Below are 27696 nucleotides of genomic sequence, written 5' to 3'. Positions count from 1 at the left end.
TGTGTGTGTGTGTGTGTGTGTGTGTGTGTGTGTGTGTGTGTGTGTGTATGTATGTGTGTTCTGAGGAGTTTCTTTAAAACAAAAAGTTTTATAAAATGTGACATAGATTCGAATGGAATTGACAAGAAACAGCTGTACAAAAGATCAACCTACCAAGCATTAGTGGGTGCATGTAACACAAAATTTGGAAATAGACATTTAAAAAACTGTCATATATAATTGGTGTAAATGAAGTTAGGAACAGACAAAGTTGTCATGGGACATCTTTAATGGGGAGGGGGGAACTTGGAATGTTAAGGGAAGAAGCAGGTAAGGTAACTGTTAAGAGAGTTTGGAAGGGAGTAGGCATGAAAGGGTTAAGAAGTTGGAGAATAAGGGAGGAAGTGAAGTAAGATGGGGGTGGATCTTGAAGGCTTTTGAGGTGGGATTTGTTTTTTGGGAGTCACATTTGGTGTGATCTTGTTGAAGCAGGATCATGGCCCAGACAACCTTAAGGTAGGCCTTGGGTGGTTTCTAAGGATAGCAAGGTGAGTACAGTTTCCCTGTTTTTAATGAGCAGGCATTTGGTCATTTACAGATTATGAGGTTTTTTTTTGTTGTTGTTGTTGTTGTTCTCTCAATTGTTGGGAGGGTAGTTAACAGCCTTGTGGTAGGGCTTGAAAACACAAAGTGTACTGTGTGGTTTTTACATGAGATAAATGGCTAGGTTATGTAAAAAAAGTCCGTAAGGGTAGTTAGCACAGTATAAACCTTTTTGTAGCTGTTAGTTCTTTGGTGGTTAATGGTTTCTGCTCATCAGTGGTTTTTGTGGTGACGGTATGTGGTTTGGCTGCTGGGGGTTTAGTTTTAAGAATTTAGCCCCCTTTTAATTTTTCCTCTTTCTCAGGATGCGCATTGGTGGTTAGTGGGCTGAGGTGAGATAGTGTGCCATTTCATGGGCTTCAGCCTCATGGTAGTACTTGAAACACAAAGAGCAGTTTGGGTTTTTACATGGGATGAATGGCTAGGTTATATAAAAAAATGGTCTGTAAAGAATAGTTAGCCCAGTACACCTTTTGTATCTAGCCTGTTTTGCGTTGGTGATTAGTGGGCTTAGGAGAGACAGCGGGCTGTTGGTGCCAATGGTGGCATGGTTAGAAGGTTTGGCAGTTAGTATTTTGCTCCTGTAGGTAAATTAGTGGCTCATGGTTCCTCCTCATCAGTGGTTTTGTGGCGGCAGTATGTGTTTTGAAAAGGGAGGCAGGATTTGGATGGCTGCTGGGGAAGTTTAGTTTTAAGAATTTGGCCCCCTTTTTATTATTTGCTTTTTCTCAGGATGTGCATTGGTGTTTAGTGGGTTGAGGAGTTAGTGTGCCATTTTTCGGGCTTTCTTGTGTCCATTAATGGCTGACCATGCATGCACGGTACAGCGCAGGGACGTTAAAAAAAAAACATAATGTAATAGAGATATGAAGTTTGCACAAATACACACATACTGTTATACATGCACATACATGTGCAAGCATACAAATACTAGCACACAGCTGCACAGACATACACAGACACACCTGCATACATTTGTTTCCTCTGGGACCCATAAAATAAATGGTCCAACAAGTACGGCTGTGGTGAATTCTTCTGTATAACACTGGTGCAAGAACACAACCTACATGCTATAAAAGGCAGGTCTGGGAATGGGCTTCTACTGAAATTAGAGATCTTAATTGTATTACAGTAATTAACTGACTGAGTTGGGAATGTGGAAGTAATATGCATGGAGAATTATTGGCATTTCGACCATTTCAGTTTGTACTTATACCTGAACAGGTTGTGGGAAAGTATTTGAATTTGTGTCTCAACATTTTGTGGATGTATTGCAGTGGTTATATATGAGATAGTTGGCAGTACCTTTGCATATTTAACTTGTGTATTTAACTCTGGCTGTACAAAGATTCTGCATGGAGCTCTGGAGTGGCAGTTATTATGGTGTAATGGTACATTGCTGTGTCTGTTGTGTACAGGGCACTTGGCAGTGATTTTATTTTTCTTTCAGACATGTACTTACAGTGTGTGTTACAGTTTTCAGGTATCAAGTTGAAGCATCATGGCAGAGGTACAGGATTTGAGGCAGGGATGGGCAAGCATCGTGGCCCAAGCGACAGTCTTATTTCGGGAGATGCTGAATGTAGATGTGGTCACCACCATGCAGGGTCCTAAGACTTGGAAGAGATGACAGATGGGGAATAGCACATAAGTAACCAGAGCCAAGTGAGCAGGTCAGCTGCTGACTGTAGAGGAGAGGACAATGGATGTTGCAATACCGGCAGCACCACCTTCAGCCCCATGAGGTAATGGCTTATTAGTCTCTGCTGTAGGGGGAGCTGAGAGACAGGTAGCAGGGAGTGCGTGCCAGGGGTTGAGTATGGGGCTGAAAGGCAGGGTTCATGGATGGCCAAGCGTCTCGCAGGATGTTAATGCGGGCAGAGATGGTGCTGCGGGGTTGCAGACATTGGAGGGTCATGATCTGAGTTTTGATAGTACTCTTTCATTGTTACGGGAAGATATGGACCCTTGCTTAGATGACATAGGGTCAGACTTTGAGACATGTACAGGGGATTGGTTGGTGATGCAGGCTTTAAGGCAGGAGGGTGCAGCAATCCTTTTGACAACTCATATCTTGCTTGCAGTGAAAGAGAAAATTTGGAAGGGAGAGTACACAGATATTTTTGAATTAACTGTTGTGGATGGGGTGCAGCGTCTGATGGAATCTGAGACAGTGAACAGGAAAGAGCTCTTGGCAGCCTTGGTGGCATTAGGTCGCAGTTGCATGGGTAAGTTTCGACAGAGGACATGGGAAAATTGGGTTTTATTTATTACATTGCGGTGTGGTTGGAAAGGGATAATACTCTGGCCCTTCCATTCCTGGCCTATTTTTTGACTGTACGAGAGGCACAAAGGATATGGCCAGGGATTGCATGGCTATGGTATGATCAGAAATTCCACAAGAGGAAGGCAGTTAACAAATCCATGTGCAGGGAGGTTAGGCAACCTGATATCTGGTGGTCCACTGTGATGGACAGTTTTGGGTTGGGAAATAGAGCGGGTAAGCCAGCAGAAGGGGGTGTCGGATTTTGTTGGGCTTTTAATGTGGGGAGATGTTCCTGGACAGGTTTCAGATTCTACCATGCTTGTTCAAATTGTATGGGCACACATTCGGCAATGCAATGTGGTAAGGGTGAGAGTCAGTTTGGTGTCAGGCATCTTCCTTTCTGGTTCAGTGAGGATGGAGTGGGCCTGTCATAGGGCTGCAGGGGGTGTAGGGCAGGGCCAATTTTTTGTGGCCGAAGCCGGGTCTTTCGGGGAATTAAGAGGTGCCCAGGGGACCCATTCACCTATAAGGTTCAGGTCCTGTGGGAGCTACTGGCACAGTATCCACTGCCAGCAGTGGCAGGGGAATTGGTTGAGGGTTTTTTGATGGGAGCTTTGATTAAGTCTAGATGAGTGGGTGATGGTAAGGTGGGGAAAATTTTGAAGTCAGTGCACTGGAGGGAGGATGTGCTGGGAGCTTTGATTGAGAAGGAGTGCCAGGCAGGTAGATTGCTGGGTCCTTTTGATAGTCCGCCATTTACTTCGTTTAAAGCGTCACCTTTGGGTTTCATTCCTGAGAAGAGACCGGGTGAGTTTTGTTTAATACATCTTTTATCCTACCTGGAAGGCAATTCTGTCAATGATTTCAACCCTGGGGAGGAGGTCAGAGTGTTGTATGTGTCCTTGGGCAATGCGGTCTGCATCATTAGAAGTTTTGAGGACCCTTGTTTGGTGAAGGAGGACACTGAGTCGGCCATTTGGTTAATAGGTTGGTACTAGGCTATTGGCCCTAAGGCCTATACAAGCCTAGCCATAACAATTCACTGGCTATTTCTTCCTACAATATTTACTTCCCTGGACCCCTGTCTAGCAGGGCGACTGACATGATGTCCGGGGTAAATTTCCTATCGCCCATCCAATCGTCAAGGTTCCTTTTGAAGAGGGCCAGAGAGGCGCTCTGCTTGACATGTATGGGCAGTCTATTCCAGAGTCTGGGGAGTCCCTGGATCATCAACCTATCCCTCCAGCATGTTTTGTTCATTGTGATGACAAGGTTTAGATCCCTGGAGTGTTTGGCACTGAGGGATTGGGATTTCTTTAAGTGTAGCATGTCCAACAGCTCTGGGTTTGACATGGCCTTGTATTTTAAGCAGAGATTGCCTCTGAGTAGATGATATGTGACAGAGAATAGCTGTAATCAGCATTGGGCATCTGCTTTAGGCCTGTGATTCTTTTAGTGAGGTATTTCTGTGGCCTTTCCAGTTGTTGCAGATGTCTTGAGAGGTACATACCAAATGGGATGTTGTATTCTATAATGGGCCTAATGAGGGATGAGTACAGTGGGACAATGACCTCCTTTTTTCTGCATGAAAAGCCCTTAGTGATGAGGTGTGCCACATTAAAGGATTTTCTGACTGTTGTGGTGATGTGGTTATCGAAGGTGAGACCAGTGTCCACCTGTCTCCCTAAGTCTCTTATCACACTTTCGGTGTTTAGTGTACTGCCACCTATGTGTTCATTCATGGGTATGTGTTTTTTCCTAAAGCGGATTTCTTTACATTTCTTGGCATTGAGCTTGAGCCCATCCGCTGTCACCAAGCATCTGTTTCTGTAAGGCCCTTTTGTAGGATATCCACATAATTTGGGGATTCAATAATGGCTCCCAGTTTGCAGTCCTCTGCAAACTTTGTTAGCCAGAGTCCCTTAGTGTTGGCCTGTACTTCAGAGAAGTAGATGCTAAACAAGAACAGTAAAGGTTTTGGAGAAGGATTGGCCATTATTGGGCATGGTAGTGGGAAATAGCTTTTATTTTGACACAGCTATGCTGATGAGATGTGTGGTGGCTTGCTCTACTTTTGAAAAGTTTAGTATGGCCTTGCATTGGATATGGCAGCAGAAGGTGGCAAGGCAAAGAGCAGTACAATAACTAGATGACTTCTTGCTAGTGGGTGAAGGGAAAGAGGGAGTATGGGTGGCAATGCATGAGTTTTTGGGGTTGTGTGAGGAGTTGGGAGTGCCACTGGCTAAACATAAGCTGGAGGGCCCAGAGAAGGGGTTAGATTTCTTGGGTTTGAATGTGGATGCGGGTCTAGGTTTATTTCGCTTGCTGTGAGAGAAGGTAGTTCTACTACAGGAGCAAATAATATGGATGATGTCTAAGAGTAAGGTTAGGATGAGAGATATCATGGAGTTGTTGGGGTTGTTGAATTTTGCTTGCAGAGCAGTGCATCCTGAATGTACTTTTTGTAGGTCAGTGGCTTTCCTTTTGAAAGGAGTTAAAAGTAAGCACCACAGGGTAAGGGTTAACAAGATAGCATGGGAGGACTTAGCTTTGTGGTTACAGTTTTACAGCAGTTTAATGGGATCACATTTTGGCAGACAGACTGGGTAAGTCAAGGGGATTTACAGTTGTTTACAGATGCATTGGGGGTTTGGGAATGGGAGTGTTTTTTGTGGAGCAATGGTTTTCAGTGCCATCGCATCCTTATTGGCCTGAGGAATGGAAGTGGGATGTTGCCTTCCTGGATCTTATGCCAATTTGGGCAGCATCAGTGGTGTGGGAAGGATCATTTGAGAGGTAGGAGGGTAGTGTTTAATTCAGACAATATTGCTGTGATAAGAGTTTGGCAAGTTAAGACGACTAAGTCTGCATGATTGTTGGTGCTTCGTAAACTAGTGTTGCAGAGTATGTTGATTAATGTTTCTTTTACAGGGGTACATGTGCAGGGGGTAAAGAATGAGATTGCTGACAGTCTGTCACTTTTTCAGTTTTTCAAGTTTCGGCAGGCGGCTCTGACAGCAGCAAGGGACCCCATGGTGGTACCAGATGAGGTTTGGTGGATTGGGCAGCAGTGATCAGCAGGTTGGTGCTGCAGTCATTGGCAGTATCCACCAGGAAAGCATACGGTAGGGTGTTGCATGATTTTGATAGTTTTGTGAGGCAATTACCGGAAGAGGAATTTGTGTGGTTGGAAGATTCATTGCTGCATTACTTAGCAACACTGAGAGTACAGGGCAAGGCAGTAAGATCGGTGAGAGTGGTTTTGGCAGCAATTGGTATGTTTGCTTTGTCAGCCAAATTGGAGGATCAGACTAAGTCCTGGACTACTGGGTGAGTGTTGAAAGGATCGGGTAGATGGGACGGCCTAACTAGGGATAGGTGATAACCTGTGACTACAGGAATTTTAAAAATGTTGTTACAGGGTTTAAGAAGAGTATGTGGAAACTCAGAGGAATACGTGATGTGGGGTACTTTGACTGTGTGGATGCACTTAGAGCTTTTTACGTGTCAGAATTGCTGTGGTTATTGGTTTGGGAGGATGTTTTGATGTTGCCAAGGGCAGTGCACATTAGGTTGAGGTAATCAAAAACTGATCAAGAAGGAAAAGGGGCATCTATAGTTTTGGGTGAAGTTAGGTCAGAATGGATGTGTCCGGTAGTGTGGGGAAGGAGACTGCGTGCGGCTAGAGAGGGAAGGCTACATTAATTAGTTTTTACATCCATAGGTGGTAGGGCATTAATGGGGGTGCAGTTGAATTTAGTTATGAGAAGGGCTCTTATCAGTGTGGGCTTGGAGGGTGACAGATTTTCCACTCAGTCTTTCAGGATCGATGGGGCTTTTGACCTAGCGAAAGGAGGCAGTTCAACTGAAGTCATTAAAAGAGTGGGGTGGAGGTCTTCTAAGGCATATTTGACTTATATTAAATAAGGAGTGGTATGCTTATTTTGTTGTTAATTTTTTTGTGTGTTTATTTATTTACTTATTTATTTATTTATTTTAGAAAAAGGATTATAATTTTAGGCCATTCTTTCATCTATTGGGCAGCTAGGTGGGCTGTGGTTAGGATCAATGGCATGGACTTGGGCTTGCATTATTTCAGATGGAAGGTTACCTAGCATGGTATTAGAGGGTTGATGTGTTTACGACGTTACAGAGCCAGTGGGGGTTGCCACGAATTTTGTTGATTCACCTAGGAGGGAATGATTTGGGTTTGATACCATAGAATCAGATTGTTTATCATATTTGTGAAGACTTTTTAGCCTTAAGGAAACATTATCCATCAGTGTGTCTGGTTTGGTCAGAGATTATTCCTCAGTTAGTTTGGAGGGATGCAAAGAAGCTTACTGCAGTTGAGAGGGCTTGTAGGTATGTGAATTTTATGCTAGCAAAACAGTTGAAGGGGATGGGGGTGCATACTAATCGGCACAGTGAGTTTGATGATATGGATCTCATGTGGTTTAGGGCAGATGGGGTTCACCCTAGTGAATTTGGACTTGATTTGTTTAATGTGAATTTATGGTTGTTTTTCGAGGGACTGTTTAGTGATGGTAAGGTGTGAGGGTGAACAGCCTGTCGGGCTGGTGGGTGGAGAAGATGGACAGGCTTTCCCCTCTTCTCTTCCCCCGCTGGTGGATAATTGGTGGAAGGAGTTTGAGGTGGTGAAAAAATTATGGTGGAAGTGTGAATTTGGGGTTGTTTTTGGAGGGACTGTTTAGTGAGGGTAAGATGTGAGGGGGAACAGCCTGTGGGGTTGGTGGGTGGAGAAGAAGGAACTGGCTTGCCCCTCTTCTGTTCCCCCTCTAATGGATAATTGATGGAAGGAGTTTGAGGTGGTAAAAAAAATGATGGTGGAAGTGTATTGAATTGGGTGGTTTTGGTTTGGTGAAGAGATGTTGAAGGTGAGTGGTGGAATGCTGCCTGGTAAAGGTGAGGATAAGCAAGCAAATGAGGGATGCTGCTTATTCCAAGGGTGAGTGGTTACACTACCCTTATTGATAATTATTTTATGTTTTCTTTTCCAAGCAATTGCAGTTGTGTTATATTTAATAAAGTTTCATGCCTTTACCATTTATTATGTTAAACAATAAAGGTCGTCAAAGGTCTTTGGTGTGTTGAGTGGTTTATTAAAGTGGAACGTGGTAAATAATAACTTCTTATCATAATGGCTAAACAATCCATTTCTGGAACATGAATGGCCTCACAGGTATAGACAAAAAGGAGAGTACTGAATTATATTAAGAAATGTGGCATGCAAATAGCAGTACTACAAGAGACACTTTTGGAAAGAAGTGAGCATGTGAATTTGATAAAGAAAAGATTTCAGGATGGATATTTGGCATAGAATCAGGGACAAAGGACAATGGAGGTACTTATGCTAATTGCTAGATGAGCTCCAATAGTGATAGAAAATGAAAAGAAAGATAATGGTATATTTGTGCTAGTAAGGGCCTACTGTCATGGGGGATGATTACACTGGAAAGCATTAATATACCACCTAAAACTGATGTCATGCAGCTTAAGAACATTTTGGGAGAAATACTTCGCTTTTAGCAAGGAATATTTCTCATAGGTGGGGACTGGAATTTGATTTGCAATTTTGAGGATGTCTAAGAAAAGACATTAGATTTCTGAAGAAATTAATGAAAATATTTGGTCTGGTAGACATGAGTTCAGTAGTGGGAACCCAGAGATAATTTACATCTTATTCTCCAAGGTACAGTAAATGGGCTAGACTACACAGAATTCATATTTGACAGGAACATGTGCATTTAATTGAAAGATTGCCACTCATCCAATAACTATTTCAGATCATGTGCAAATAGAAACTAAGATAAAAATGCAGGGTAATGATGTGAAAATGAGACACGAGCCCTTCTCCACCTACCTGTTAAAAAGAGATGGATTTAAGGAATGGCTAGTGGAAATGATTCGAGAGTTATTAGTAAAGATAGAAATTTCTTCATAAGTTACAGCTAATGAGTGGAATAAAATGAAAGTGGAGTTTAAAAATAGTGTAGAACTAAAACAAAAAGTGCTATGGTTAAGAAGTAACAGGGATTATTTGGATGGGCTGACAAATGTTAAAGTATTGTAGAATAAGGGACATCTCACCGAAAAATAACAGAGAGACAACTACAGAGTGCTAAAGAGAAAATGAGGGAGTATCTGGGTAATATGCGTGAGTTTAGAAAGATTGCTGTTGAGCATTTGTTGTTCATGATAACTCCAGGGTAAAAAAAAAAACTTTTTTGCATAATGCCTTAAACAACAGAAAGTAGAAAGGGCTGTTGTCAAACTTAGGTAGCCTATAATAAAAAAAGAACCAAATAACTTGTAATAGTGTTAGAGATATTTCAGAAATGTTATGAAAATTTGTATAAAGCACAGATATGTGGAAACCAAGGAGCAGCACAAGTGGACATTTTTATGGAAGACTTAAGTATGCCAAGGTTAGAAGTAGATGATGCTCAGCAATTAACAGTTTAGGCAGGAGGAGATGAGATAAAAACAGTGATGTACAATTAATCTACATAAAAGTTTCCAAGAATAGATGGCATTCTTGTAGAAGTTTGGAAGCTAGGAAGAAAGAAAGCAATAAAGATCTGGAAGGTTTTGTTTAAAAGTATTCTAAAAGGAGTGGAAGCACTAACATCCTGGAAGAAAACTGTGGTGGCTGTAATACCTAAAGATGGTAAAACCCCATCAGACCCACCTTCATATAGGCCAATTTCGATTTTAAACCATAATTATAAAGTGTTTATTTATTTGTTTTTATTTATTTATTTTACATTTGTTGACTGTGAAAGTCCAACTGGACGAATATCCATTTTCGGTGAAGGCCCGGGGAGAAAAGATCCATAACAAGTAAAGAATAGGCAAAGGATTTGCCAACATTGATAGATATGGATCAATGTCATTTTGTGGAGGGGATACAAATTTTTTACAACATTAATAGAGCAGTGGTGATGATACAGAGGGAAGCAGAATGTAATAAAATACAGCAGCTGTTGTTGGCAGGTTTTGATGCAAGAAAGCATCTGATACCATAAGCTGCGAGTTTTGAGTAAGGCAATGGAATCATTTGCATTCACTGAGGATATATGAGGGATCTGAGGGAAAAATTAACGTGGGAGGGTTCCTCTCTTTCTAGTTGAATCTGAACAGAAGAACCAGACAAAGGCACCCTCTTTCCCATGTTATTTGCTATGAATTAAGAGCCATTGGCAAAGAAAATAAGGGACCCAGGAATTCAAGGATATAATCATGTATCAACTCCTTCACTCAATGCTTTCTGGAATTCATAAACTCCAATGCCCTGGATCAAATTATCCACACCCCCACCAGGGGCAACAATATCCTAGATCTAGCCATTACCAACATGAGTGACTGGTGATCCACACCTGAAGTCAAAGCCTCATTGGTCCGATCTAACCATAAGCTAATTACCCTAGATATCTACATCTTACCCCCACCCCGCATTAAGGAAACCACGGAAAAAATTTCTCCAACGCCAACTTCATGCTTCTTAAGACAGATGTGGTGAACTTTATGACGCCCATGCAGATGGACAATATAGTTACAACTACTGAATCCTACACAATTGCACTTTATAAGCACTTACACGAGTGCATGAATCATGCTATCCCAAACAGAACCAAGACGCTATCCTCCAAAAAAAGGAAGCCAATCTGTTGGTCCCCTGCCATAAACAAACTGTACAACAGAAGGAAGAAACTGTTGCAAAAGAGAGTAAAATCCCATGAGTGGTGGAGCTCCCTGGTCAGCCTCAGTAAGAAACTGTGATCTCTGATAAAATCTTCCACAGCTACTTATGAAAACAAAATCGCCACTGATTCTAAAGACAACCACAAAGCATTCTATAGCTATGTAAAGAATCTCAATGACAACACTCAGATCTGCTCTGAGTTACAGCACAATGGCACCAAATATACAGACCCACCTGATATTGCAAACTTCCTGGCAGATAGGTTCAGTGTTAACTTTACCCCCCAAAGAGCCGATCTCTATACCAGAAGAATGCAAAGTTCCTGTAATCACAGCTGCACATGTAAAAACCACACTCTCCAAAGCCAAGAACATAGCATCCATGGGACCAGACAACATCCCTGGCTGTGTTCTACACAAACTACAGAACAAACTGGCACCCCACCTAAGCACCATGTTCAGTCATAGCCTCACCTCAGGCTTTGTGCCCGCTGAATGGTGCACAGTGACGGTTATCCCACTCCACAAGGGTGGAGCCACCACAGACCCCGGGAACTACCGCCCCATTAGCCTGACGAGCCTGGTCTGCAAGGCCATGGAACGTATCATCATGGAACTTATAAACAAAGACACTGGTAATCTCTAAACTCTGGACTCCACACAGTTCGGGTTTGTAAAAGGCAGATCATGTCTCCTAAACCTGATAGACTTCTATGAAGCAGTCACCAAAGCCATAGACAAGGGTAAGGTGGTTCACACAACCTATCTAGATCTTGCCAAGGCTTTCGACACCATCCCCCACTCTGGAATTATAGATAAACTCACTAAACTATGTATAAATCCCTATGTCACAAGATGGGCTGCCAACTGGCTCACTGACAGAACCCACACTGTGAAAGTAGCAGACTCCAAACCTGACTTCAGTCCAGTGACAAGTGGAGTGCCATAGGTTTCAGTCCTGGCTCCTCTCCTGTTTGGTATCTACTTCTCTAAAGTACAGGCTAACACAGAAGGTCTTTGGCTAATGAATTCCGCAGATGACTGCAAACTAGGAGCCCTTAATGATGTGGACATCCTACAAAAGGGCCTTACTGAGACAGATGCCTGGTGTCAAAGCCATGGCCTCAAGTTCACTGCCAAAAAGTGCATTGTCATCCCCTTTGGTAAAAACTCTGTACCCATGAACTACAACATAGGTGGTAGTATACTTAACACCGAAAGTGTGATAAGAGACCTTGGGACACAGGTGGACAGTAGTCTCTCCTTTGATAATCACATCACCACAGTAGTCAGGAAATCCTTCTACATGGCACACCTCATCACGAAAGGTTTCTCATCCAGAGAAAAGAGGTCATTGTTCCCCTCTACTCATCATTCATTAGACCCATTGTAGAGTACAATGCCCCTTTTGGTATGTACCGCACAAGACATCTACAAAAACTGGAAAGGCCGAAGAAATACCTCACAAAGAGGATTACCGGCCTCAAACAGATGCCCTATGCAGACCGTCTCAAAAAACTCCAGCTTTACTCCATGCATATCGCCTACTCAGAGATGATCTCTGACTAACATAATGGAATCCATTGTTTGCTTCATTCTAACATACAAAGCTATGTCAAACCCAGAGCTGTTGGACATGCTCCACTTAAAGAAGTCCCAATCACTCTAACCCACATGCCCTAGGGACGTAAACCTTGTCACCACAATAAACAGAGTATGCCAGAGGGATAGATTCCTGTCCCAGAGATTTCCCATACTCTGGAATAAACTACCTATCTATATCAAACAAAGCTCTTCATTTGCACTCTTCAAGAAAAATCTTGATGATTGGATGGGAAATAGGAAATTCACCCTGGGGATCACTTCTGTGGCTCTGCTCGACAGTGGCACAGGAAAATAATTTCCTTGGGTGACAAAAGCCAGGGTACCTTTTTGACTGTGCTTGTATAGGCCCTAGGGCCGATAGCCTAGTACCTACCTATGAACCTATGGTAATCAAGAAAAGTTGCCTTTATTTGCAGATGATATTATTGTGTACCTGATAAAACCAGAAAAGGTCAGTATTGTAGAACATCTGGAGACAGCTTCAAGTCTATTCAAGATTTAAAATTAATAAAGATAAAACAAAGGTTATAGCTGTAAACTATATACCAATACATGAAGTGGACCAACATTAACCACATTTATGCTGATACAAAAAAAAAGAGGTGTTTAGTAGTACTGATTTAAAAGGATTTTGCTATAGCAGCTAAAGATATGTTGGAAAACTCTAAAGAAAAAATAATATAAAACTGAAAAACTGTGAGCTCTTGAAGTTGTGGACAATAGTTAATAAAAATCCAAAAGAATTTATCTGGGAGGGAAACAGAGCAAGGGTCAAGTGGTATGCATTCTTCCTTCTAACAGAACAAGGTGATTTAGGATTACTTTACTTGTAGGGTTATTTTAGGACTACACGATTAAGGTCCATATACATGACACAAGCAGAAAACTATAAATCAAATTGAAAAGAGATGATAAAAAAGGGAAATTCAAGAAATAAAGAGGGAGTGGGATTTTGGATTTAGATTCTTAAGGGTAATAACAACAGCCATACAGAATGTTATTCACTGATACAATAATAATGTTAATTAGTAGGATATATGAGGGGTAAAAACATAAATGTAGAATATTATATTCACAATGTAGCAGAATGTAGTCTAAGAACTAAGCCAGCATTAGAATGGAGAAAGGAAATTTTGCCCATAGGGATGATTGGAATTTAATGGAGAAAATTGACAAAGGAACCAAGGTATTTGGAGCAAATAACTGAAGAGGGTAAGGTAATAGAATAGGAACAGGCCAAGAAGACTTATGGACTACAGGCTGGAGACCATCTTCCCTATGTTATTGGCGTGCATGTTTTGATGGGGGAGAGATTAAATTATATTACAACTGTCGCTGGTAAAATTAAGTAATAATAATGAAGATAGGGATAAAGGCTAAAGCTGTTTGTCAATGAGAATTTGTAAGCATAGATACTAAAAGAGAACACGAGAATAATTAGTTTAGTTTTGTTAGGGAGGCAGTATTTTTGCAACATATTCTCATCTGAAATTTCTAATGCACAGCATATTACAGCAGCTGTACAACGTTGGGCCTTATAAATAGTAAAACAGGAAATATTACATTGTAACCAAGTGTCTGTTCTAGCAAGGAGAGAGAGAGAGAGAGAGAGAGACCGGGCATCAAAAGATCATTTTATAAGTATAAAGTGCACATTTTAACCATACTGTGAGCTTCCTTCCTAGATGTTGTTAATAAATGTGTCACATTTACTGCTAATAACTAGAAGAGAAATTTGTCACATTTTACTCATCTGTATTCCACATTATGCAAGGCGATGTACTATTTCTCATTTTGGAGATGGAAGGCAAATTATGGCTGTAGTTTGTTTAATTCTTTTGTTTGCTGGTGTTATGGATAGTATGGCATTCCTGATGTTTCTAAGAAGACTGCTCATACCTTTTCTGCTTAAAGTTGATGGGAGTGTCTTTTTTTTTTCATGAATGGGGAGTTGTTGCCTGGCTTGCCAATGTTTGGACTTTTCTAACTTGAGTTCTTACTCCTGGGAGCTTCTTATAGCTGATTTTTGTTTGACTTTTATTTATTTATTAGTTTATTTTGCCTTATGCATAGTGTAAAATGGACACGTCACAGTGGTGCAGTGGTTAACATTGGCATCTCACAGCAAGAGGTTCTTTATTTTGATTCTTGGCTGGAGTGCCTTTGTGCAGAGTCTGCATGTCCTCCCCGCAGTTGAGTGAACATTAAAGACATGCAGGTAGGTGCGTGCGTGTTCCTTCTTTGAAGGTTGGGTTTCGGGCTGGCAACTCAACACTGTAAAAATCCACTGCCAATCATTAGCGGACCAGTGATCTCCTGTGACGACCCCTAACTGGAAAAACCAAAAGACTTTTAAGACAGTGTAAAGTGGAATTTTATGTTACAATCAAATAACTGCTCTGGCAAGCAAAGGGAAGCTGCGATGAAAAGAACTTGTTATAAGGTTAAAGTACACATTTTAGCAACTCTGAGTATCGTTCATAGTTTCTAGTAAATCGTCCACATTTTGCCAGTGTGTTCCACATTTTGAGAGGTTATGTAGTGTTCCATATTTTGAAGATGGAAACTTGACTATGCTTGCAGTTTATTTAATTTTTTTCTTGGTGGTGCTATTGATTGTGACTAAAGTTTACAAATCTCATGAGATTATAACAAATGTTTCTAGTTTCAACTCCCTCAGTCATTAAAATTACAAATGGGTATAAACTCTTTTGCTTAGACTTTTTCACAGAGTTAAAATATTCAGAAAATCATGCATGCATCATTTAAAAACTCACCCCCCCAAAAAAAAAAAAAAACTTGGAGTGGATTGTTGTGATCAGATATTCACTGTTTTGTGCCACTGCAAGACAGTCAAGTCTTAAATATTTCTACTAGTGTATTTCAGAGAAGAAATAGAGTACTTGATCATTCATATTGTTGCAATTACTTGATATCTTGATATAGCTTTGTCTTTCTCATTACTGGATCTTTTTGGAGGGCTGGAAAACCATAAAATCAATGTTTATGGCTGTCACTTTCCTTCACAGTTTCTTTGCATACAGAGATATTTTAATGTATCAAAATCATTAAGTGCTTTTTAGTTTTTAATGGGACCTGCCATTTTAATGTGTTCTTCTGGGTCTTGTTCCCAGAATGTTTTCAAGTCCTCATTTGTATAAGTCATGCCATATATAAGGAAACATTTTTAACTGACATTTAAGTTAAAATGGTAGTAGTATCAGTTACAGGCATCTTGCACAGAGTCTGGAATATCACAACGTATCTTCACCTTTTTGCCTTATTTACTCTGATTTGTATTCCTAGCAATGCTGGTGCCACTTAAAGGTAATATGTAGTGTAGCGAATGATATTTATGTGAAAATAGCAGTGTAAAAAATGCTGCTTTCCTGCTACTCCTTGTATCTTCCTGTTATGTGGCTATGATAGGCATTATGGCTGACATGTATTTGTTGGCAGAAAATTCCTGTCTTGTTTTTTTTTCTTCAAAAGGTCTATACTTTAATTGTTTTTCCAATTTCAAAATTGTTAGGTAGTTGAATACCTATTTCCCCTACACAAATTACACATAAACTTAATAAATGTTTGAGAAATGGGTGCATATTAATTATTTTTTTGGACTTCCTTTGTAGCTCCATAGCCACCACAGATGCGCACGCATTGAGAAAAAAAAAGTTAAAATTCAGGTACCCAGACAACATTAACATTTAAAGTAAGCAGGTGCATTCCTTAAATATTAGAATAGCCCGGGTACCTAGTTTTAAATAATTATTTTCTTTTTACTGCTTTTAGGTAAACAAGTGCACAGGAGAAACTGGCACTCAAAACCTTACTTTATCAACATGATTGACATGATGATGTGGGACATAGTGTGCATGTAAGTAGTGCAGGGAAACAGCTCCTTTTTCATACAGAGAATACATCTTTGTCAGGACATTTCGGTAGCTTATTCAAATTCCTGTACAGGATCAGTTATTAGATGAAGTTGGTAAATTAGTACTTGTGTTGTACATAACTTTAACAATTGTCACAAATCCTCAACAAAATAAAATAGCTGAATTACAGATTTGTAAGGCTGCCAATTCATAGTCATTCAAATGCTGAAGAGTACTCTTCCAGAAGTTTCAAAGCTATCTCAGTAATCTAGAAGTTAATTGACCACTTCTCCGCAGCATCAAAAAACTTTTAACAGACACGCACATGATTAAACAACTTGTACTATTTACCGGTGTCTGCAGTGTGGAAACTCTTTTTGTTGTGTATGTTGGTGAAATCTGTTGCATTTACTTAAAAGTATTTTATAATTTTTGCCAGGTCATCTCTGTTCTTGTAATGAAGAACAGAACAAAACAGGTACAGCCTGCTGTTCATGAATTAATGATATCAGATTATTATTTTCCTTTTACTGAGGTAGAAAAATCTTTGTGCCAGTTAACCATTTTTGTTGTATTATTGGCTACTGACTTGAATTGTTAGCCTGTAGCATACTAAGACTTCATCAAAATCGTAATCTTCGACCCTGACAAATTGTTATTCTCTGCATTGTGCCTATTGATAGAATATGTGGAATACTTAAATGTATTATTAGATTGTGACATGTATTGTTTTTTCTTAACAAAACACAAGAAAATGGTCTTTCGTGCTTACCAACAAACTGTGGGTGTAGCCGCCGATTGCATTGCCTATCCTGTCTCAATCATTATAAATAGGTCAGTCCAGAAGTCCCATGTTCCCTCCCTCTAGAAAAAGTCACACATTTTCCCTTTGTACAAAGGAGTACATTTAACAGATGTTACTAACTTTAGACCTGTACCAATCATAACCCCCTCTCCAAAATGCTTCAAAAATATTTTCTAAAACGATTGCTTAACTATCTACTGCATGAAGAACTCCTTATCTCCATAGAACATAGCTTCTGTCCTTCCCATAGCAGTAACACTGCACATCTAATCTATATAAACACTGTCAATAATGCTACACATAATGTAAACTAGTCTCTGCTTTATTCCTACACTAGTGTAAAGCCTTCAACACATTTTGTCACAGCAAACCTCTACTTCAAATATCCCCTTTAGGTCACTCTTAGCCCACCCTCCTATGGTCAAAAAGCCACCTATCCAGTATGTGTCAGTCAGTTAAATGATGCTTAACCCTCTCACCCTACCTCCCAGTCACCAACACTGTACCACAAGACTCTATCATTGGTGCCGTCCTATTTGACATTCTTGTCAACAGCCTCCACACATCCAGACAACAAGCCTCCCTAATACAGTACACAGATAACTCCAGACTCATCTGCACATCTGACAACATGGCACACTTCCAAAATATTATTCAGGAAGCTTTAAAACCAACTAAAACATGGCTTTGTAAATCCCTCTCTCATAAAAAAACAAAAAAAAACAAATTTAAAGTCTTCTCTCTTCAGAATGCAGCCATTGAAGTCCTTTTCATAGAAAATTAGTAACAATGACAGTGAATGATAATCGTAAATTTGATCTGCATATACAAAATTTCATATGAAAAACTCATCAAAGACTAGGGATGCTTTGCACAACTTTCTCACCAATGCAACTAAAGCTATGTTTGTCACTACTTATCTCCTCCCCACACATTTTTATGATGCTCCCATCTTTACAAACCTTCAGGCATCACAAAAATCAAAACTTGAACAACGCTATAACAAAGTTGCTAAATTTGCAGCAAATACCCCTTTCATAACCAATCACTGTACAGCACTAAAAAGCCTAAATTGGTAAGAACTATCTCATCACATATACACAGTTTCTTACCGCCTATAAAATTATCTATAATCCATCAGCTTCTCTAGCACTAAATAACATTTTAAGCAAGTAGTTTTCCAGTCAGTCATTAATGATTCAATGACCAAAAACTCATGCCTGTCCACAAACCTGTCAAATCTGCTGAACATTGCCTGTACTTGTACCATGTTGCCAAGGCCTTGAACTCCTTACCTGTATCCTTCAGGTCAACACCTTCCCTTCCGTCCTTTAAAAGCATTCTGAAAGACTCCCTAGCCAAGGCTGTCTCTGTTCTCTCTCAACACCAGGATAAACCATATTCCTAAATACGAACAGATAACTACGTATACATTGTGCCTCCTTACTCTCCTTTCTTCACTTATTTCTTTATTTCTATCAGTCCCCCCCTCTCTCTAAATATACCATAAGCCTGCTTCTCTCTCACTTCATATTGCAATTCCTGTTTGTATTACACCAACTTACCTTGAATGTTTCTCAAACTGGCTGAAATTAATCTAAATATTAAATCATTGCCATTTAACTATTCTTAACCAATGTTTTCATGTTATGTCTAATTTGGTATAATTATCTAAACTGTAGTTATTTTTTTCTTGTTGTTGCATTATTTTCAACTATTGTACAGTTATTTTTCTTAAAATGTTTTGCAATAATTTGGAGCTTTTCTCCCCAGGCCTCTGCTAAAAATGGGCTTCTACCTAGTCAGACTTTCCCAGTAATCAAATATCAATAAATACGTAAATTCATTCTCTATTTCATTGTATTTTTTACTTGATCTTGAAATGTCCTAAATGCCCAAATTGTGCCCCACAAGAAAAGAAACCTGATGTCACCAATGAGTAGGACAAAAGTGAGTTTGGGGGACTGTAACCCTGAAGAATTACTTGTAGAATGCTGGGGGGTGGGGGGGGTACTGTGCTGTGACTTGTCAATTACTTTTAATTTAATATCTACGTAGATCCTGTATTCATCAGCAATGAAATAATTTCCCGAAAGAGAATGAGTATGCAATATCTAAATGTTTTCCAAAACTGTTGGACCCTGGTAGCAAAAGAAACTTTTTATTGTTGAAATATTTAGCATTTGCACTCTTTGTTGCAGATCTGTAAATTTTTCATATCTAAAACGGCCAGATAAAAGATTTTATATATATATATATATATATATATATATATATATATATATATATATATATATGGGTCTACTTCTGTTGAATGAAAACACATTTCTTCGGAGAACAGAAGTACAAACCCATTTCATTGAAAATGCACTTAGCCGAAAGTGCACTTTCATGAAAAACAATTAACTGAATCATGGTACATTGGAGATAAGGAAATATATCCTTCTCCCCACTGTAGCGTGATCCTGGAGTTAGTATATATAAGTACCGCAGGTGTGTCTGGCAAAGTAAAACACACTTACCCCCTGCACCCCCACACCCCCGCTACTTATATATATTAACACCGAGATTGGAATCAGTGGGGAGAAGGATATATTTCCTTATCCCCACTGTCCCGTGTTTATTCAGTTAACTTTTTTTCATGAAACTGCACTTTTGGTTAAGTGCACGTTTGCTGAAATGGGCTCATACTTCTGTTCTTTGAAGAACCATTTTTTCATTGAACAGAAGTAGACCATATATATATATATATATATATATATCCACACGCACACACACACACACACACACACACACACACACACACACACACACACACACACACACACACATACATACTTTATATATATATATATATATATATATATATATATATATATATATATATATATATATATACGCACATATTCATTTTTCTGTGCTGCGTTTTTCTCTCTCATTAATGCTTTATTATGTGGAATGAATCAAGAGAACAAATTTGCCCTTTGAGACATCTGTGTTTGACACAGAAGGCATTGTTTTTTTATCAGGTTTGGTTAACCACTAATGCAGGATTGTGTACTAGTCAGTATAATGAAACATTGCATGTAAGCTAATTTACATTGATTTAGAAATAGTTCCACTGCTAACATTGCGTGGAAGTGATTTGATTGCTCTAAATAACCCAAAAGAGGAGAAAGGACAGTGGAGAACAAACATTTCTGCAGCTGTATTGGGCAATGTTGTCATGTATAAGATTTGAAAGGGAGCTATTACCTATGCTTTGGATTAGGACCAGTAGTTTAACACATTGGTCTAAACCATTAAGGACGAGTGAACTGTTCAGGGTTGTAGTGCTTGAGACTAGAGTGTTTACATTTTGTATCTTTAAGTAAGATAATCCCTGGGATTCGGCGCAAGGATGGCATTAGCCTTATGCCGACCGTGCAGCATAGAGATGGCGCAGCAGCACCACATGCATATTGAAGGCACGCTGCCGCAACGTCCACATGCATAGGAAATGTGAGTGAGTGCAGGAGGCATGTCTAAGCACTGCATGGAGGCATGAACATGTCATCTGCAGACGCGCAACCTAAAATGCTCACTAGTACAGCCTGCCTCTAATAGTAATCACTCCTGCCAGTGTCTGTGGATACTGAAATGTATGCAAAGCATACAAGACAGCTTCGTGAACACCCAAAATAAAAAGTAAACACAAAGGCACGTAGCTGAATATTGAGCCCCTGTCCCTCGAACAAATAACATTTAAAACCCCGTGCCCATATTCCATTGTAATGTTGATTGTTATACCAAGTGGAAGTGAAACGCAGCATGTTTGCATGCCGCTGCCCTTTGCTAAGCCTAGCCCAATGTTTAGGGTTACCACCTGTCCCACTTTGTGAGTTACAATCCCTCTCTGGGCAGTTGTGTCCTTACCAAAAATATTACAAATGGCAAATGTCCTGCGATTGTAGGACATAATTATGTCCCATATTTTATGTAATAGTTTCATAAAATAGTTATTTCTGTATCTAAAATACCTAAATGTTACAAGAAACAGAGTAAGCAACTAAACTGCTACAAGAATAAGCTTTCACTTAGACATAAAAGTAAAGCACTATCCTTTGTACTGACCGTGGGTATGTGTCGGCCTGGAAAATCTGATGTGTGTCCCGTAAATGTCCCACTTTGGTCAATTGAAAAGGTGGCAACTCTACCAATGGTCAGAGCATTCGCTCAGTAACTGTCCATTCACGTTCCAAGTCGTTCTTGTCTGGATGGCCCAAAGATGAATGGGTATTACCCAGGTCTACCTACCATGTCATGAAAGATAAGTATTTGTGTGTACCTATGTGCGTGAAGTACAGCATGTGGAAGATCAAATATTCTAGGGTTGTCCCAGTGGCAGCTGGTGACTTCAAATCAAAGTGGGGCTGCAGGAGACAGCTGAATGGGTGGGGTCAATGGAAATGGGTGTGACCAACTAGAAAGGGGAGTAGCTATGCTCAAAACCACAAAAAATGTAATTAAATACACTGCCCTGGGTGCCAAACCATCATTATGGGAGTCCAATCAAGGCAAAATGAAGTGTAGAAGAAAAAAAAAATTCAATTCATTGGCTGCATGACAGCTTACTTAATATCTAGATGGAAACAAAATGGATGTGAGGCATAAAAAAATAAATTACTTTTTAAATACATTACTGGAATGCCAGTCAAAATCAAGAATAAGAAAAACAAGCAGCACTTAACTCAAATTGCTTCTCCTTTCACTCCAGTTCTAATTATAATTTATAGTCAGCTTTATTAAAGTACCAAGTAACATGCTGAAAGTAGCAATCTCTGTGATACCCTCATTTGTAAAAATGTTTCTTATCCAAAAAAGACCTGCTGTCTGACAACTATCTACTTGTTTCATGGGGAAAACATGATCAAAGTAAAAAATGTAAAGCAAACAAGAAACAAGCTCAACATATATTGCTTAAAGGATCACTGCACAGGATATGGACCATGCATGATAGATTGGCATTCTGTTTAGTTTGCAGGTAAAGCCTGTAATGAGCTTAACATGATCTAATCCTGGCCTTTATTACAAATACTGTCATATGCATTTCAATACCCAAGGCTTATATATTATCTAGTTATGTAAGTATTCTCTGCATGGCAACAACAGAAAGGCTTTCAATGTTGGCAATACTGCTTATTAAAACTTACTTGCATCTTACAATATCAGACAAGCTTACCTGATGGTCATTAAAGCATTGTTACCTAAACACAGAGCAAAAGGCACTTTCTGAATAATAATAAGCATATATCAACAGTATAAAAATTACAGAAACCAGAACATTCTGCAAAATCAATGACAGATGAAAAGCCACTGCAGTACTTGGGTTTACCTCGGATGGGGGGGAATAGTCTGCACATTTACACTGCATAAGTGCTCCTTGCCTTGTTGGACACATCCAGAGTCACTACATGAAATGTCTCTGGCTGACTGCGATGGCCCTGACACATTTGTCATACCTCTCAACCTCAGAGCAAGAAATCTGGACAAAGCTATACATACAAGTGGGACAAAGGCCCAACAATAAGGACAATTTTTAAATATTGCAATTATAAACTTAGAAAGATAATAGAATAGTAGGTCTTGTATTAGTATGAATTTTCTGAAAGGTACAAAACTGAAACTCAATAGTCTCTCATTATTTTCTAACTTCAGTCTTTAATGATTTGCCACTAATTTGCCAAAAAAAATGCAATTTTATGAAAAATGGACCAAAAATGTGATGCAAAAATATAAAATAGCCACACAATACAGCTGGGAACCTGTCAAAGAAGGGACACTTTTAATACTAGTACTGCTAACTTGAGCAGCTGACAAAATAAAAGAATATACATGCATTTCTGAAATAAAAGTAATCTATAACTGATTATTACAGTTATTTATTAATTGTAAACTCTCCATGTTTTCTTCCAAAATTGCCATTTTGCAGAGGGATTATTAGGGGAAGAGCAACATTTTGAGCCAAAATTTGGGACAGTTGAGAGGTTTGGATATGTCTAATTCTATAAAGCAATTTTATGTGCACGTACCTCTCAACCTGTTAATGCAGGAAATCTGGACAAGGTCAAATATATTGGGGGAACATACAAACACTACTAAAAATTGCTCTTGTATAAACTTAAGACATTTGATAGAACAGGTCTTGCTTTAGCATGCATTTTTCTGAAGGTTATGACGTAAAACTCAATGCCTGTCATTTAGTGACTTCATTCCTAAATGATTTCCCAGAAAACCACACATTTTGTGAGGAACAAACCAAAATTAAGAAGCAAATATCTATTCATTCTGCAAAAATATGGACAGCTGAGAGGTATAGTTCAACCAGGGCTGTTTGAGTTTGCTGCCCTTCCCCTCTCAAAATCATGGTCGATTGGAGCCTCCCCCCTGCAACCATTCCAGTGTCACATTTCTTGGTTATTTTGCCCCATTTAACATAAACACTGCAATGTGCATACTGCTTTACTTCTGCGATGATTTGGATTTCATTTGAAAGTTTTATTTTGCATTTTTACAGCACAAACCCCAATAGATATCTGCTAAACAAAGCAATGCAGTCTCACAATGAAAACAGACTTAGCATTAAAACTTCTCTGCCCTTGAAACTCACATGCATTGAAACAGCATTGAAACCCACATTCAAAGAAAATACATTTTGCCAGTAGCAGATAAAGATTAACTTTGGGCTGTTTTCAAGTCATAGGCCCCTTGAACATGAAACATACACATGCTCTTTGATACACCTTCCCGATTGTATTAAATTGTATTCCTTGTACAATACAGTACAGTTGTTAGAGGGCATTTTAAATTTATTGTTTTGAACATTAGTAAACAAGGAAACAAAATGCATGCACCAATGACAAAACTACCCAATTCAGAACATTTCCATCATAAAAGTTTACTCAACCTTCTACACTCCACCAGTATCAGTAAATATGCACAATCTCTGAAGTGTAAAAGTCATCTAAATAATTCCACATTAAAGAAATCTGTAACAATGAAGAGGTTGCTGCTAGCAAACAACTTTATATGTCATTGTTTATTCATCTACAAATAAAATGCCTGTTGCCCATGAGGAATAAATTGCCTATGTTGTATGCATTAAAAAAAATGATAAGCTAGTAATATCGCAATAGGGACTATATGGCAAACTGATAACAGATTCATAGTTACTACTCTAGGTATCTTTCCCAAAAAGGGCTGCAGCATCCACCCACTTTACAACACAGTACAGTATCAGCAATGCATCTATCTACTGTGGGAGTATAACCCACAACCTTCTGCATCCAAAGCAAGTACACTACCTGTTGTGCTATTAATAATGCAAGCAGACTCAGAATAAGCAGCACTAAAGTTTTGTTCCCCGTGCAGCTCTCAGCTCCTTGTAAAATCTACTCAACACCCAGTTGTATCTCTGAACTTTGTAGCACAAGTAATCTTGAAAAAGCCGAAATTTATTGGGGGGGGGGACAAAAGCCCCCAAAACCAGGAACACATTTTAAACATTGCTTGTACAATGTTGGAAAGTTGCTAGAATAAAATGCTGTGTTACCACCATATATTTCACTGCCACATCTTTAACCCAGGGGACCCTGTGCAAAACAGTCAGAGAAACATACCACTATGCCAAATCAGCTGTTTTGTGAAAGAGAGGAAGACAAACTTAAATGGCTACCATTTAGTGAATTCAGTTCTCACCATAGCTGTCAACCTCTTGGCACAAAACACCTGAACAAATCCAATAATGGGAGAATACAGCCCCCAAACGTATTCAGTGAATTCAGTTCTCACCATAGCTCTCAACCTCTTAGCAAAAACATGTGGACAAAGCCAGTAATGGGGGGAATACAGCACCCAAACATTCAATGAATTCAGTTCTCACCATAGATAGCTCTTAACCTTAGCACAAAATATGTGGACAAAGCCAATATTGGGGGAATACAGTCCCAAAACCCAAAAATAGGGACACATTTCAAATATCCATGTTATAAACTTAGACATCTGTTAGAATAAACAGATTTGTGTTACCATGTACTTTCTGAAGAATATTAAGTCTGAAATTCAAATGCCTGTTTTTTTTAAAAATTTAACCAGGAAACTAGTTGGGCTTGGAACAAAAGACAATTTTCAGCAGAGAAGGGAGAAACTCCAGACACATCTTTGTAAGATGGGAGGACATGCAGACTCCACACAGAAGGCACCCCAGCCAAGAATCAAACCAGAGAACCTGTAGTTGTCAGTCAGCAATGCTACCAGTGCACCACTGCACTACAGACTTTGCAAGCCAAGGAAAAATGTAGATACAGAAACCACAGATTTTATGAGGAACAGAACAAATATGAGGCAAAAATCTGCAAATTTTTTTAGAAATGGTGGTGGATAGGGAATTTAGGTTCTTGCCACCTGCATCCAAGATACAGGGTTCAAGCCTGAGTATGTCTACCCACCACCATTTGTTCTCTCTAGCCACCAGTATATAGCAGCTGGGGCATCACACACACACACACACACACACAAAGTCTTCAACTACCTGTTTCATGCACAGAACATATCCACTTCAGCAGCGACCAGCAGACTCCATCTGCACAATGCCCGCGCAGCGAAATCCCCAAGAGAGCTCTCAGCTCACTCCTCATTGGCTCTGTCTGCAAAGAAAGCAGTCCGGAGCTCCTCTGTTCTGTGCAGTCATCGACCACACAGATTCCTGGGTATCCTACAGCACAGGTTGCTGGGTACCTCTTTCTCTGCATCCGGACTGCCTTTAAAGGCAGTCTGAGTGGATTTTTTGTTTCACAGATTTTTTTTCTTTGTTATTCTAGGTGGGAGGGCTGCAGACCGGCAGTCCGATAGCATGAGCCACCCCTGGGTTGTCCTCACAACCGTATTGGTACCAGAGATATGTAGAGTATGCAATGTGTTCTGTTGTCTGTGCCATGGGCCATCAACCAGAGAAGGGATGGATGGTGTGTGTGGAATATGGGGGGGGGGTGACGGGTAATGTAATAATTTGCCAAGGGGAGACTGGGTCGGATGTACAATAGGTGAACTGGAAGTGTACGAGGGAGCAGTGGTTGAATCAGAAAGGAAACCAAAGAACATACATTCACATCTGCAATACACCCTGTCATCCATACTGCAGAATACAATTCCACAAACATATGAACATTAAAATGTGCGATACACATGTACAGAAACGTTACTGGCTCACACCCACATAATGGTCTGGCCTGAAATAAGCCATCCAACACAACACACCTGGATACATAATTGAATACCCATCATCCCCTCCACAGCACACCACCCCCGCTTGCTGAACGTCCACCAAAACCACCCATACTCGGGTTGCTAGCTTGGCATGGCCATATCTGCACATAGTGCCCCCTACCCATATCTAGTAGGCAATCTCACCCTAAGCAGTCTCAGGCTTGCAAACTAGGTATCCCTTGCATGTATAACCCTCCCTCATTTTCATAAAGCCAAAAGATTTGGAGTCATTGATGTCCACAATTTTTGGCCATCCCTCATGGGATAAGTGTCTGTTCTAAAGATTAGACTTGGTGGCATGACATGATGTCCAGCCCCATAGACAACTGGACACAAGTTGCATTAGCAGTAGTTGTCCACAACCCTGCTCAGCCTCCAGCCGGTCCTGCAGAACCTATGACCTGGGATTAAACACCAGACCATGATGCATGTCTCCCCACATGCATTATCAGGAATTTATACCATTCACATGTTCCCATGAAGCTTCCCCATAGCCATCTCCCAAATAGTACATGTCCACAAATTGTATACCCGGTCCAGGTTCCTCGTCGTAATGATGCACACAACCCCTGTATACAAACGGTACAGGTACCTCTCGTATGCGTTTTTTCATATACATGGCCATGTATAACTCCAGATATGTAGTCATATATCTATAAATGTACATACTTATATTCGCATAGCTACACATCGCACATACATGCATATAAGTAGTTGTCAAGTATGTGTCCACTTCATAAATATGTAAACTTGCAAATGTATACATATGCCTCTCAGAAACATATGAATAGTAACATGTACTATGCATATGTACACCACCCATCTGTCACATTTGTTGCCAGTACTGTAGAATGGCTGTAGTAAAGTCATATATCCTAATTACCATCCATACAGAATGTATCACGGATGGTTTATTGGTAAAACCAGTGACTATGATGTTCCTGTTCCTGGGTCCAAGCCATACAAGGGCTAATTTTATATGATGGCCACAATAATAGCAGTCGGATATAGGGTGATTAAGGCACTTTAAAGCAGACGTAAGCGGGTATGCGTGACAGTAAGTGAGGGTCATTCAACAGTATGGGAAATGTAAATAAGCATGTAGGTGTATATGCATGTGTATGCACAGACAGATATATATATATATATATATATATATATATATATATATATATATATATATATATATATATCCATGAAGAATGAACACGGTCACAATAAAGCAGTCATAATGAATGTGAAGGGAAACAGCAGCAGACCCCCCCCCCCCTCTTAATATTTAGTGCTGTCATATCAAGTCGCCCAGAGGTAAACAAACCTCCTGCAATTCCAACCACAGATAGGATGCTAACAGTGGACCTAACTATGTCCACGTGCTAAGTCTGACTTTCAAACAAGTAAAAGGCAGTACCAGTCACCAGTCAGACGAGCCAAAAACCAGAAGACTAATTGAACACCCTGACCATTATATGAACGTATGTCCCGGGACTATAAGCCATGGACGTCTGAATATACTTGGAGTGAGCCAAAATACG

Source organism: Protopterus annectens, chromosome 8.part0 (assembly GCF_019279795.1).
Source record: "Protopterus annectens isolate FY-2018-M chromosome 8.part0, PAN1.0, whole genome shotgun sequence".
NCBI classification, from domain to species: Eukaryota; Metazoa; Chordata; order Ceratodontiformes; family Protopteridae; genus Protopterus; species Protopterus annectens.
The sequence above is the reverse complement of the archived record's forward strand: the minus strand, read 5'-3'. Positions refer to the sequence as shown.